This window comes from Hyaena hyaena, unplaced genomic scaffold, assembly GCF_003009895.1.
Source record: "Hyaena hyaena isolate Hyena2069 unplaced genomic scaffold, ASM300989v1 scaffold_83, whole genome shotgun sequence".
NCBI classification, from domain to species: Eukaryota; Metazoa; Chordata; class Mammalia; order Carnivora; family Hyaenidae; genus Hyaena; species Hyaena hyaena.
This window is the reverse complement of record NW_024080715.1, coordinates 1,114,681-1,129,625: the sequence shown is the minus strand read 5'-3', so window position 1 is coordinate 1,129,625 and position 14,945 is coordinate 1,114,681. Positions and strand designations below refer to the sequence as shown.

Here is a 14,945-nt window from a genome sequence, read left to right as displayed (position 1 = left end):
TCTTTCATTTCAAAAAAAAAAAAGTAATAAGGTAATAAGGTGGTAGAACATTGGCGATGTCATTTAGGAAGGAGATACAGGTTTCACCCACTTTCCGAAAGTAGAGGGTTCCTACGAAACTTTCCCGAGCTGAAATGGCAGAAAGTGATGGAGAAATTACCATGAATATTTATGGGATTTTTTAAGCATTCCCAGACCCCCAAAATACCCTTCTTGGGCTTTTCTAATACTTTGGGATATGTTTTGGTAGTGGATGCTTAAAATACATAGCGATGAAGCCCAGATGCTCAAACAACAGCTCAAAGCTCTGGCTCCGTCACTGCTCCGGGAATACTGCCTCTACACAGGCTCGTGGCAAAACCAATGCTGAACGCATGTTCACTTTTTGCCTTTTTTCATAAAAGCCAAAATCTTCTTCAGATTTCTCTTGGTTCGTGAAAACAGGTACCAGTGTAGGTCTTTTTTTTTTTTTTTTTAATGTTTTATTTATTTCTAGGAGGGAGAGAGAGAGAGAGACAGTGTGAGCAGGGGAGGGTCAGAGAGAGAGGGAGTCACAGACTGAAACAGGCTCCAGGCTCTGAGCTGGCAGTCAGCACAGAGCCCGAAGCGGGGCTCGAACCCACAAACTGCGAGATCATGACCTAAGTGAAAGTCGGACGCTTAATCGACTAAGCCACCCAGGCGCCCCCCAGTGTAGGTCTTTTGTAAAAGGGGGTGGTGTAACGTGAACTCAGAAAAGTGGGGGGTCCCTGTAACGGCAGAATGGGAGTGGGGGTGCTGGAGCTGGACCAGCAACAGTACCCTGGGTACTGACTACTCTGTGATGTGCCGCTGGAACTTCTCGGGACACAAAGCCAGGGACAGGTAAGCTAAGGCTCATGGCCACTCTGCTCCCTGGATCAGATATGTTGTTAGGTCACTGAACACTGTAACGAGTCCAGAACTTCGATTAAAACCAGTCTTTTCTTTTCTTGTCTTTCTTCCCTCCAACCCATTGGGTACCACTGATCTTTCATGCTGTTTAGGAAAAGCCTTCTTTCTGCCAAAAATGGACAGCAAGTTGCTTCGCTGGATGGATATTTAGGCACTTCGTGGCCTCATGTCAGTTTTCCTCTGCAGTCTTACATCTTAACACTTCCTTAGACCAAAGTGACCTGAGGCCGCAGGCAGATTCACTGTAGCATGGTTTCCCTTGATGACCCAAACACACTCATGGACTCTTAGGGACACAAAGTTGAGGACTCCCAGGATTATTTACTCTCTCGCTTTGTATTTGAGAAACAGATCCACTAGTTGGTGGCCAGGGACAAAACAAGAACCAAATTTCTTTAATTAGTTTGTTTCCACTGTGTCAGCCCAACAGAATATATGAATTTGTAAAGCAAACTGTTAGGGTTTTAAAACCAAGCTAAGGGGGGAAAATAAACAGCTAAGTAAACATTTTTATTTTAAATCAACTCAAAAGAATATTTGGAAGATATAAATTTTTCTCTTGATTAGGGAGGGCTTTATTACTAAATAGCTCAAGGTCACAGTCTACCACATTCTCCACTGAGAATAATCTAGAAAATAAAATAATGTTTCTTCCCATATGCAAAATTTCTCTGATAAATTTTGTGATGGCAGAAAAGTATATGTGCCTTAATATATAAGTGGCTTTCTACTCTATGTCACAAGTCCTCAAAACACTCCTAGGCCAAATCAGTATCATAGTACTGTGTCCCATATTACAAAGTGGTCATCACTCAAACAAAGGCAGCATTAACACTTATTTATCGTTAGTCTTTTCAAAGCAAACCCTGGCACACAAACTTTTCTATCTTTCAAACTGTGCCCAATCCATTTACTTCTCATGCCATGGTGTTCTCTCTCTCCCTATACTTCATCTCCATCCCAATCAGCTCACCCCAACTCATTTATCAATTCATTCATTTCTCTTTCCTGTAAACCCAGCCCATCTGCTGTTTATACCGCACAGACATTCACCACATGTAATCTTGGCTTATTATTTATCTTACGGTTGCCTTCTATCTTCTTTATTAATAACTACTATTTAATGAGAGCCTACAATAAATTGCAAATGCTCAATAAGTGGAGTGAGCATAAAATTTGTCATTCAAACCAAGACACGTTTGAGAATAGAAGGGGTTGCTATTAATAATCACACTAGGACAACAGGTGTAAACCAGGGCTGTCGCTGGCAAACTGGGACATATGAGCACCCTATCAATAAGTGACAAGTGTGGCAAACATTGCAAGCTGGCTCACTCAACATCTTTACTAACTCTTTTCTCCCTTCCTTGACTTCTGCTATAGGAGCTGGAAGGCCCACTTTCTCTTTCTTCCCCAACAGCAAGCGTTGGCCAGGAGACACAGTTCTGACAAATGGGACCTTAGTAAGGGGTTTCTGATAACTTGTGCTTCCTGATAAAATGTCATAGTTGTAAGTAGCCTGGCTCCTTCCCTTTTCTTCCTGTGTGGACCTTGTCTGGAGGTTTAGTGGTCAGCTAAAGACACTGAAATGATAAACATGAGAGCAAGAGGAAGAATGGCAGAGCAGAAAGACAGCAATAAGCGAGGTGTCTGACGGCAGCTAAAACAAAGCTATCAATAGCTTCTTGCTATGTATGAGATGTGTCTTCCCCAGAATTCATATGTTGATGCCCTAATCCCCAGTGTGTTGGTATTTGGAGACAGGGTTTAGGTTTAGCTAAGGTCACAAGTGTAGGGCCCCCACAAAGGGATTGGTGTCCTTAGGAGACCAAAGAGTTCCCTCTCTCTGTCATGTGAGGACACAGAAAGAACATGGCCATCTGAACGCCAGGAAGGCAGTGCTCATCAGAACCTGAGCATGCTGGCACCCTGATATCAGGCTTCCAGCCTCCAGACTGTGAAAATGTCAGTTTCTGTTGTGTGAGACTCCCATTTTATGGTGTTTTGTTACGGCAGCCTGAATAGACTAAGACACCTATCTAGATCTATCTAGATCTCTTTTTCTATGAAAATAAAACTCTTTTAGCTAAGCAGAAAAATTCTTTTATTCCTTGTAGCCAAAGGCATTCTTAACTTAGAATAGCTATTACTATTTTGTTCTAATTAGTTGATACATATTTTCTTTAATCCTTACAACAGCCCTGAAACGTGCCTGCAATTTACCCTCATTTTTTAGATGAAGAAATTAAACTTAAGAAGGACTTGGTGACTTGTTCAAAGTTGTACAGGCAATAAATATCTGTTGGATTCCCAGCTCAGGCCTCTATGACCTCAGGGCCTGTGCCTCGCACACAACGGACCGCTGCTGCTTTACGTGCTCTCATGAGCAGGAGCTGTGCGTGTCTCAGGCAATCCCACTGAACAGATGTTGCTAGAAAGAAGAAGAATGAAAAAGAGATGATTCTCCCTGACTTTCTTGCCCTGACTGCCACCCTAAGCGCTGTGAGGTCGCTACCCTCACACCCTACTAGGGAAGATTCTGTCAATATCAATGAAGTGTCCCGTTGAGCAAACACTATTTTTAAGCGCCTGCCTACTTTATGCCAACGGTCCACAGTGCTCACCAAGAGCCCTGTGTATGTGAATAAGTCACCAGCTGGTGGGCGGGACAAAGTAGATACAGAAACAAACCAGTTAAATATAATCCACAAAGCACTTGGCTAGAGATATGCACAGGAGCGTGGGTGCCCAGAGAACATCTAGAGTGTTGTGAATGTATAGGGAAAACTTCCTGAAGCAGATGAGGCCGGAAGGAATTTGCCCCTAGGGGTAAGCAAAGACTAAGGTAAGGAAACATAGGTGAGGAAAACAGAAAGGGAAATGGCAGCATTTTAAAATGTATTGTTGGGGTGCCTGGGTGGCTCAGTCGGTTAACTGACCGACTTCAACTCAGGTCATGATCTCACAGTTTGTGAGTTTGAGCCCCGCATCAGGCTCTGTGCTGGCAGCTCAGAGCCTGGAATCTGCTTCGGATTCTGTGTGTCTGAACAGAATATAAAGGGTGAGTAAGTCTGTACTTCATTGCTTTCTATACCCGCTCAAGAACTGGTGTTGTTGATTATGTTCAAGGAGTATTTGTCTAAACTAGAAGCTCAGAAAAGTTTAAAAAGCTTTATTATTTTTTAGACATTTATTTATTTTGAGAGAGAGAGTGAGCTTGTGAGCAGGGATGGGGGGATGGGGCAGAGAGGGGGTAAAGAACCCCAAGCAGGCTCCACACTGTCACCATAGAGCCCGACGTGGGGCTCAATTTCACAAACCGTGAGATCATGACCTGAGCTGAAATCATGAGTCAGACGCTTAACCGACTGAGCCACCTAGGCATCCCAGGTTTAAAACGTTTTAAAAGAAATCTGCATGATTCAATAAATATGATCAGAATGTATTTTGTTAGCCAAGAATGGAATTAATATTCTATATTTGAATCTTTGTGGGCAACTTTCACAAAACAATCTAGCATTTTGAACAAAATCTTGAACAAGAGAATTTTAAGTCACTGATTTGCAATTCACTGAATATTCTAGCAGTGTGACAAACAGGTTTAAGCCAACAGCATCCTTACTTAGCATTGCTATATAGTAACCTTTAAAAGTGTTATGCCCTGTTTTCTACAGATATTAACCAATGCATTTGTTTTAGAGCTTTGGTAAATCTTTTTTACTTTCCTTGGCAGATGGTAGCCACCAAACCACACAGAGTGGCTCTCACGTGGATGTGATGTGCTACATAGAGAGAGTGACTCTTAAGGAAGCCTGAGTTTAGGCAAGACAGAAGTACTCTTCACCTTCTAAATTACCTACCAAATGTCTCCAGCCAAAGCCAGCCACCCAGCCCACACTCTTCTGAAGAACATCTCTGCTTCCTGGAGATAGTAACTCTCTGGCATGTGCAACATGAAAGAACCCAAAACCACCAACACAAAGTTGCCTCTGCGCTACATGCAGTGCTCTGAGGAGGCACGAATCTGCAGTGGGGTGGCGCAAGGCTTAATTCCCAAACCCTGAAAGTATTGCTAAGTGGTTGTTTCTGGCCACACATGTGCTGTGTGAGGAAAGCAGGCAGCTGACTGTCATGTACTGTGGAAGAGCCAAATTGGGTCAGATCTCTCAGGAGGAGATTGGGGAGATCAAAGCAGGCCAGCCTTTGGCAGGTGTCTCTACACAGAAGCTTTCTCACCGGCTTCCTAGGCTCACCTGATCTCTGCGGTTGCAAGGAAAAGCCAACCATCAGACCCACATTTCTCTAGGCCTTTGCTGTGCATGTGCCAGGACCCACGCCTCCTACTTTGGTGGCTCTACTGAGTCATGCCTTGCTACTTCATTTGGGTTCTTGTCCATGCCACACCCCCCGCCACGCCTCCATCATATTTTCACATGAGTATCCCTAACTCTGCTGAATCCACACTTTTCTGGTGCCGTCTCCGGAATGCTTTTATTGCATAGGAAAAGATAAGACCTGTCCTAGTTGCAAGGGGACTTCTCAAATTCACGACGGAAGGACAGCTCATTACACCTGTCCCAAGCCCAAAAGGTCCAGAAGAAAGGGTTGGCTTCCCAGACACTTAGTACCTATTGAGAGGCTAATTTGTAATGTTCTGTGTTAGGATCAATACAGAAAACAAATACGTCATACAGAAGAATACTGACTCTCCAACAACAAGGAAGAAAGCTCAAAACATAAAGATAAATGGAAAGAGCAACAAATGAAGTTGTATGTACAGTATCTCAATTTTTCTTTGCTTTGTTTTTAACTACCAAAAAACAACCCTCTGAAATGTTAACCATGGTAATCTCTCTAGCTGGGATTATAGAGAGGATTAGAGATAGAATTATACATGATAATTTCTTTCATTTTAACATTTATTTCTGTATTTTTGACAATAATACTAGCAACAATGACATTTATTTTGTGCCAGGTACCATTCTAAGAGCTTTCCATGAACCAACTCATTTAAGTCTTACAATAATCCTAGAATGTATCTTCTGTTATTATGCCCAAGACAGGTGAGGCACAAAGAGATCAAACTATGTGACCAAGGTCATATTTATAGTAAGTCACAGAGCCAGGATTCAAATGCAGCAAGCCATTTCCAGAATTAAGACTTAACTCCTATGCAAAAGTAAACTATTAGGACGACATCAAAATAAAGAACTTCTGCACAGTGAAGGAAACAGTGAGCAAAACTAAAAGGCAACCCACTGAATGGGAAAAGATATCTGCATATGACATGTCCAATAAAAGGGATTAATACCCAAAATATATAAAGCACTTACACAACTCAACACCAAAAAAAAAGAAAAAAACCAAATTCCAATTAAAAAATGGACAGAAGACATGAATAGGCATTTCTCCAAAGAAGACATCCAGATGGCCAACAAACACATGAAAAGATGCTCAACGTCCCTTATCACCAGGGAAATGCAAATCAAAACTACAATGAGATATCACCTCACACCTGTCCGAATGGCTAAAATAAAACACAAGAGGGGCACCTGGGTGGCTTAGTCAGTTAAGCAATCTACTTCGGCTCAGATCATGATATCATTGGTTCGGTTCATAGGTTGGAGCTCTGCATCGGGCTCTGTGCTGACAGCTCAGAGCCTGGAGCCTGCTTTTGATTCTGTCTCCCTCTCTGCTCCTTCCCAGCTCTCTCTCTCTCAAAAATAAACATTAAAAAAATTTTTTTAAACACAAGGAACAAGTGTTGGCGAGGATATGGTGAAAAAGGAACTTTCATGCACTGCTGGTGGGAATGGAAACCAGTACAGCTACTGTGGAAAACAGTATGAAGGTTCTTCAAGAAGTTAAAAATAGAACTACTCTACAATCCAGAAATCACATTACTGGTTATTTACCCCCAAAATACAAAAACATTAATTCAATGGGATACATGCACCTGCATGTTTATAGCAGCATTATTTACAATAGCCAAATTATGGAAGCAGCTCAAGTGTCCATCAATAGATGAATGGATAAAGAAGTGGTATATGTACATATAATGGAATATTATTCAGCCATAAAAAAGAATGAAATCTTGCCATTTGCGATGACATGGATAGAGCTAGATAGTATACTGCTAAGTGACATAAGTTAGAGAAAGACAAATACCGTATGATTTCACTCATCTTTGGAATTTGGGAAACAAAACAAAGGAGCAGAGGGGAGAAGAGAGAGAGAAACCAAGAAACAGCCTCAACTATAGAGAACAAACCGATGGTTACCAGAGGGGAGGCTGGCAGGGAGATGGGTGAAATAAGTGCTGGGGATTAAGGAGGACACTTGCCATGATGAGCACTAGGCAACATACAGAATTACTGAATTACTGTACTGTACCCCTGAAACTAATATTACACTGTACATTAACTATAAAATGTTTTTAAGTAAATAAGACTTAACCACTACTTCTTGCTACCTGTGGAATATGTATTGTTCTATAATACATAGTTTATAATAAAGAAGTAGAATATTTCTTTACAATAAAGAAAAAAGGTTTTAAAAAAGAAAATGAAGGGAGCTTGGTTAGCTCAGTGGGCTAAGCCTCTGACTCTTGATTTCTGCTCCGGTCATGATCTCATGGTTGGTGAGTTTGAGCCCCACATAGGGCTCCATGCTCACAGCACAGCCTGCTTGGATTCTTTCTCTCTCCTTTTCTCTCTGCCCCGCCCTCTCTTTCTCTGTCTCTCTCGTGATAAATAAATAAACTTTAAAAATTAAAAAGAATATATGACAAAGTAGCCACGGAGAAAGAAGAGGAGGTTGGGTAAAAGAATGCGTGTTCAAAAGGGAATCTGGGCAGAGCGACTTCCGCAAGGAGGGCGGGGGGGACCCCAGCAAGCCGGCCTCGGTGGCGGTGGCCCACACTCCAGGCCTTCACATGCAAGGACCTGTTCAGCTTCAACAACATTAACTTGGATCCACTACAGAAACTTACGGGATTCCTTTTTACGTACAGGACCTCGCCCACTGGCCACAGTACTTCATCTTTGCAGAGACACCTGGTGGAGAGGTACTGGGTTAGCTGGTGGGGAAAGCAGAGGCTTCCATAGCTAGGGGAGAATGGCACAGGCATGTCACAGCTCTTTCTGGCGCCCCAGAATTTAGACGCCTTGATTTGGCTGCTACACTTATGGAGTTATTAGAGGAGATTTCAGAAAGTAAGGGTAGGTTTTTTTGTTGATCTCTTTGTAAGACTATCTAACCAAGTTGCAGTCAACATGTACAAGTGGTCGGGTGACAGCCTGTACAGGACAGTCGTAGAGTCCTATCCAGCCAGCAAGGGGGAGCCTGATGAGGTGCTTATGATCTGAGGAAAGCACCTTCCAGAGACACTGAGAAGAAATCCATCACACCATTACCTTACCCTGTGAGGCCTGAAGACGTTGAATGGCCATGGGCAGTGGTTCTTGGGCTGATGCTCCAGATATTTTAGGGACAATATTATTTTCATTGGATGATCCTGGAGCTCTATCAGGAGAAAAGTTATCATTTAGGTCTTACAGACTTCAAGAGAATACAGGTTACAAATTTGAGTCTCATTGTTTCCAGTTAGCAACATCCCACCTACTAAAGCAGTGCACTGCAATAAAATTCAATCAAAAAGGCAGCTACGTCAGATGGAAACACTTCACTATCTTGGTTCGTAATATTCACTATGTGTTAAGGCAAAAAACTTGCTCATGTCTCCTTCTACATTCTGTGCCTGAGAACCACTGCTGCATATATATTTTTTATTTTATATTATCTGTTAATCGAAGCTTTAAAAGCATATATGAAATGTATAAATCTAAGATGTATAATAAAATGCATTGTTGACCCTAAATAAATAAATGAATAAATAGGAGTCAGGAGAAATGACTGCACCCTTAACATCTCTGGATTTGTTGCCTCACATGCAAAACAAGAGGGTGAACAAGACTACATTCTAGAGAAATATTTACCTTGCAGGTTACCAATAGTTGCTATGAACGATACCTCATCATTTTAGACATGGCCATGACATCACTGATTAGTCCACAGCAAATGTGTTGTCTTGTGCTTTAATTTACTTTTAAAGCCAACATGTCCCATAAGAATGGGACAAAGAATATAAAAACTATTAGTAGAGCTAAGGGTATGGCCCTATATGAATGAGAGTGCTGATCATTGTTAAAAGACAAAAAGTGGTAAGAAAACAGAAATGGAATGCAGGATGGTCCGGCAGCATGCATGAGCAGCAACCAAGTATTCAAGACCAAATATCTTGAATTAATGCCATCAAAAATAATCAATATGTGACAAGAAAAGTAACCTGTAAAATGAATAGGCAAGTATGCCTATATCATTAATTCCCCAGAAGAGCAGGATACAAGTTACTCAGGCCCAGTAGGTAGATGAACATAATCTATAGAAAGCAAGTTCATACTTAGTGACATCTCGTAAAACTATTAGATAATCCTACAATGTTCCAGAAGAAAAACCCATAGATTTCATGCCAAGAATCAAGAATCAGATTGGCACCAAATTTTCAGCAACACTGGAAGCTAACCATGATACCTTCAGAAACTGGCAGGAATTAATTTCCAGTCTAGAATCCTATGCCCAAGCAAACCATCAGTAAAGTGCAAGAGTAAAATAAAGACATTTTCAAATGCTCAACATGACTCATCATCAGGGAAATACAAATCAAAACCACAATGAGATGCCACCTCACACCTGTCAGAACAGCTAACATTAACAACTCAGGCAACAACAGGTGTTGGCAAGGATGCAGAAAAAGAGGATCTCTTTTGCACGGCTGGTAGGAATGCAAACTGGTGCAGCCACTCTGGAGAACAGTATGGAGGTGCCTCCAAAAATCAAAAACAGAACTACCCTACCTCCCAGCATTGCACTACTAGGTATTTATCCAAGAGGTACAGGTGTGCTGTTTTGAAGGGGCACATGCACCCCAATGTTTACAGCAAGCACTTTCAACAATAGCCAAAGTATGGAAAGAGCCCAAATGTCCTTTGATGGATGAATGGATAAAGAAGATGTGATACACACACACACAGTGGAGCATTCATTACCTGGCAATCAAAAAGAATGAAATCTTGCCATTTGCAACTACGTGGATGGAACTAGAGGATATTATGCTAAGCGAAATTAGTCAGAGAAAGACAAATATCATATGACTTCACTCATATGAGGACTTTAAGACACAGAACAGATGAACATAAGGGAAGGGAAGCAAAAATAATGTAAAAACAGGGAGGAGGACAAAGCATAAGAGGCTCTTAAATATGGAGAACAAACAGAGCGTTACTGGAGGGGTTGTGGAAGGGGGAATGGGCTACACGGGGGAGGGGCAGTAAGGAATCTACTCCTGAAATCACTGTTGCACTATTTGCTAACTAACTTGGATTTAAATTAAGAAATAAATTAAATTTTAAAAAAATTTTAAAAAGACATTTTAAGACATGCAAGGTCTCAAACTTCATTTTCCATAACTCTTTCTTAAGAAGCTACCAAAGTGGGTGCTTCAGAAAATGAAGGAGTAAACCAACAAAGGGGAGAACCAGAGAACAGAAAATGGGCACAGAAGGGAAGTGAATGGAAATCTCTGACTTCTGGTGTGTCAGGGCTAGGGAAGAGCTGCTTCAGACTGGGGCTCCATTTAAGAGGGCTGGGTGGGGGTTGGGGGGCCCAGAAAGAACCAATGACTATCTGATAAATTTCATTGTATAGAAAATACTAAGGAGAGGTGTTTCATAGAGCCATTAGAATATTTGAGAAGAAAGAGCAAAAGGGTTCCTAAAAATTAAGCAAATAAAAAATAATTATTTTCTCCAAAAGAACTTTTCCTAGAATGATAATAGGAAATCACAAAAATAGAACGAGACTAATTTTTATAAACAACTGGTCCTTTCAACAACTGAAAGAAAATCAGCCAATGAATTGAGGGGTTTTAGTCCTTAGAGAAATACTGTAAATGAGAGATTCAAAAAATGAAGTTGGATTTCACATTCTATTTTAATTTTTAAATTCCTCAAAATGAAATTATATATTTGGCTGAAAACATTAACCTACTAAGACGAAAATATTTTTTAATTCTTCTTTTAAAACTGTAAGCCTAGGGGCTTTCCAATTTCCCAATCATGTGCCATCAATGTACAAGCCTGATTTTATTGGATTCATTGCTTGGGAATTGTGGATGTACTGTATAAGGGAATATGGTTCTTTAAAGAACCAACATTTGCTACTGAAAGTATCTGAATGATGCTACTGCTCCCTCCGAAATTCATCTTTTTTTTTTAAATTTTTTTTAAAATGTTTTATTTATTTCTAGGAGAGAGAGAGAGACAGCGTGAGCAGGGGAGGGTCAGAGAGAGAGGGAGTCACAGACTGAAACAGGCTCCAGGCTCTGAGCTGGCAGTCAGCACAGAGCCCGACGAGGGGCTCGAACCCACGAACCGCGAGATCATGACCTAAGCGAAAGTCGGACGCTTAACCGACTAAGCCACCCAGGCGCCCCAAAATTAATCCATCTTAATTGAAAACCTCAGGCTAACTCAAGAGCATAGAGGGCTCTAGGGCCTACACCAGGAAATTTAGATTTCATACAAACCTGCCTTTATTTTAAATGCAGCTTAGTTATTAGAAAAAAACACACACCTCAAACTACATATCCAATCCACATTTTTCCTAACACAGAAGAAGGCCTCTCTAAAGGTTTTGCCAGGCTTACCACTTAACAGTGGTCAAGCCAAAAATAAACCCATGAGGCAAATTCAACAGCACACAAAACAGGAGTCCATGGAGAGCAGGACTTAGCTTTTCCTCCATTCGCCTCTTTCTGGGACCCCCACCCACATTCCCCCATCTCCTAATTAGAAAGCTAATTGGGACTCCAAAATATAAAATGCTAAATGGGGAGGGAGATGTGGTGCCAGGCCAGGATTCCTTTAACACCGAACACTCTCCTCCTTCGTGCTTCTCCCGGTATTGCAGCCGCTGTGGGAAGAGATCGGGGCCAGCAGGGATGATTGGCTGGAGGGCAGTGTTTACACTCAGTTGTCAAGAAGGAAGATCTGTTCCACAAATTGCAAACTCCGAAAAGATAAAATTTTAAAACAACATGCTTGGGCTTTCGTATTTTAAGGAAAAGAAACAAGTATCTTATAAGCTCGCTTATTATTACCATGGTGACATGAGGGGACCTGAGATCTCAAGGTTCCAGCCAGGCTGCGTATCAACGGTGCCGGGCGACTTCTCCGGTTACCATGGCAACCAAAATTAGAAGTGCTTTTTTGCAACACTAACAGAAACCATCTTTTGAAGCGCTTCTGTGAATCACATGGAATACTGATGATGCAAGCTTGAGTGATACATATTTCTCAAACATTAAAAAACACACACACACAGCGTATTGCCACAAACAAATACTCCTTTTAGACACACCCACACACCCACCACCTTGAAATCTTGATTTGACTTGGAATAGATTTTTCGGTCTGGTTTTGTTTGTTTCCCTTTTGGATTCCCGCGGCCTCGGGTGCAAACGCGATTTGTTTAATTTCCAAACTTGTCTGAATTGCACGGGTAAGAGCTTAGAATGTGGTTCATTTGCTCCCATTTTGAAACGGGATGAGGAGAGGGGTGGGGGAGGGTGGGTCTAACAGAGAGCTCTCTTGTCTACTAAACTCTGGAGGACGAAAACGCGGGTGGGGAGGGTGAAACGGGCAGGGGGAGGGGGAGGAGAGGCAAGGAGGGAGGAAAGAAGAGGGAGGGAAGGAAGGGAAGAAAAAAATGCGGAAGGCTGAATCTTTGCTGCCCTAAGAGCACCTTTATCTGTTACTCTGACCTCTCCATCTGCCCAGATGTTGTGTCGGGCACGCAAAAGCTGATCAGAAATGGCATTTTAAAGACCCCGTTGCCATTCTTTCCCGGTCATCCTGGAGCTCCGAATATTCCCGAAGGGACTCCGGGAAGAGGGGAGAGGTTCTTCCGTACTTGTACAGTCTTCAAGAGAAGCACGATTCTTTAGGGAGCGTCATGGTGTGTGTGTGTTGGGGGCGGGGGGGCACAGCCATTCGCCGTCAGTGCCCTCGCTGCCAGTGGGGCCACGCGGGTCCTCACCTGGCTCACGCCCCGGGGCTCCAGCCCCCGCGCCAGGTGCGCGCGGGGCCGGGCGCGAAGCCGCCGTCCCGGGCTGCCGTGCGGGCGCGCACTCCGACGCGGGGGCCCGCACGGTGCCGGGACGCGGGGACACGCGCGCGCACCCCGGGGCGCCGCACCCCGCTCGGGCACCGGCCAGCCGGCGCCTCCGGCCGCAGCGCTCTCTGCTCGCTCTCGCCCCCGGGAGCGCCGACTCTTCTCCTGCCCCTCCCCCACGCCCCGCTCGTCCCCTCGCCCCGCCGCGAGTCGCGCCCCCTTCTCCCCCGCGGCTCGCAAGGCACGGGCGCCGCTCGCAGCACCGTCGCCCCATCCGCGGCGCCAGGTCGGCAGCCTGGCGGAGGACGGGGCGGGCGGGACGGAGGTGCTGGCGGCGAGCCCGCGGCCCTCGCTTACCTTCGTGGCGAGCCCGGCGCACCGGCCCGGCGCCAGGCACTCGGGGCGGTGGGCGCAGAAGCCGGCGCGGTGCGGGCGGTGCGTGGGTGGCGGGCCCCGCGGCCGCGCGGGAGGCTCCCCGAGCTGTCAGGGACCGCGGACGCGACCGACGGCGGCCCCGGCCAACCCCGCCCGCTGGCCCCGGCCCGGGCTCTGCAGCCCGGGGACAGAGGCGCCCCGCAGCGTTTCCCGGAGGACCAATCGGAAACGGGGGGCTGGCCCGGGGGAGGGGGCCAGGGGCCGGTCAGGCGCCGGGACTCGGGCCCGGACCTCGTAGGCCGGTTTCTATGGCAGCCAAGAAGGAGGGGCTGGAGGGAGAAGGGGGGTGGCGCGGCGCGGGGACACCCATCGCAGACACCGGGGGGGGGGGGGTTGGCCCTCTCGCAGAGAGGAGAGTCAGTCCTACAGGATGGATGAGAAGCGGCGACACAGTCAAAAGAGGTTTGGCATGGCTCTCATCAGCTCACGCCTCGTACTGAACCTCTCGAGCCTCTTGATCAAAGGTTTCCGTGTCCTTGGGAGACCGTGACCCAGTAATCTTCCCAACTGAACGAGGTTTCCAGCAAACTACCGTGACAGCTCCTTCGGGTGAGTCTGGCAGGGTTTAGGTTCTTCAGAAAGAAGTGCTGATGCCACCCTCTGCCCGGATCCCTCCCATACATTATATCCAGTTCCTATGGTGTCACTTAGGCAGTATATCCCTAATCTCCTGCCTACTCCCCAGCTATAACCGGCTGGCTAATGGTAGGTGCCAAATATTTTTAGTTTACAAACAAGGAAGCCAAGGCACTGAATTGAGTGTTGAGCAGAGGATGCGATTCACAGACTAGTAAAATCCCTAGGATAACTAGAGGTTATTCACCTAAGTTCAAGTCCTTCACTTTACAGAGAAGGAAAGTGAGATCAGAGAAGTCAGTTAACTTAACAAGGATCACACAGCTTGGTTAATGGCAAAGCCAAGACCAGGCACCCTTAGTCACAGCTCAGCAAGCACTCTTTCCATCTCTTAATGCTCCCGGATTCTGTATTCCTGTTTGCTAGGGCAATGTTTACAAAAGCAAAAGTGTAGATGAATGATTTAAAATCTATTTATGAATAGAAATTAGGGAACCCAAGGATTTTTTTTTGGGGGGGGCCAGGCATTATTATAAATACTTTCAAAAGCGTAACTGATTAAATCCTCACAATAACCTTATGTTAGGTATTGTTATTACCATCCCTTTTGACAGATGAGGAAGCAAGCTCAGGAAGGTTATTTGCTCAGGGTCACACAGCTGTCCAATGCTGGTGCTGGAATTCAAACCTAGCCAGTCTGACTCCAGAGTTGGTGCTTTTCTTTCTTACGCTGATGCCTCTTTGTGTGATTGAAGGGGCCAAGAACAGGA

At 44.5% G+C, this 14,945-nt stretch overlaps 1 protein-coding gene and 1 pseudogene across 1 annotated transcript in view; one reads left to right on the top strand and one right to left on the bottom strand.

Annotated features, from left to right (window-relative positions):
• NIM1K (NIM1 serine/threonine protein kinase) overlaps nt 1-13,575 on the bottom strand; it is a 63,636-nt gene extending 50,061 nt beyond the window's left edge. The window contains exon 1 of the mRNA XM_039234182.1: nt 13,522-13,575. The gene's annotated coding sequence lies outside the window, so the exon portion shown is untranslated. The remainder of the gene's footprint in view (nt 1-13,521) is intronic.
• Nucleotides 763-8,422, top strand: LOC120233070 (annotated as a pseudogene).
• Nucleotides 13,576-14,945: the final 1,370 nt, after the last annotated feature.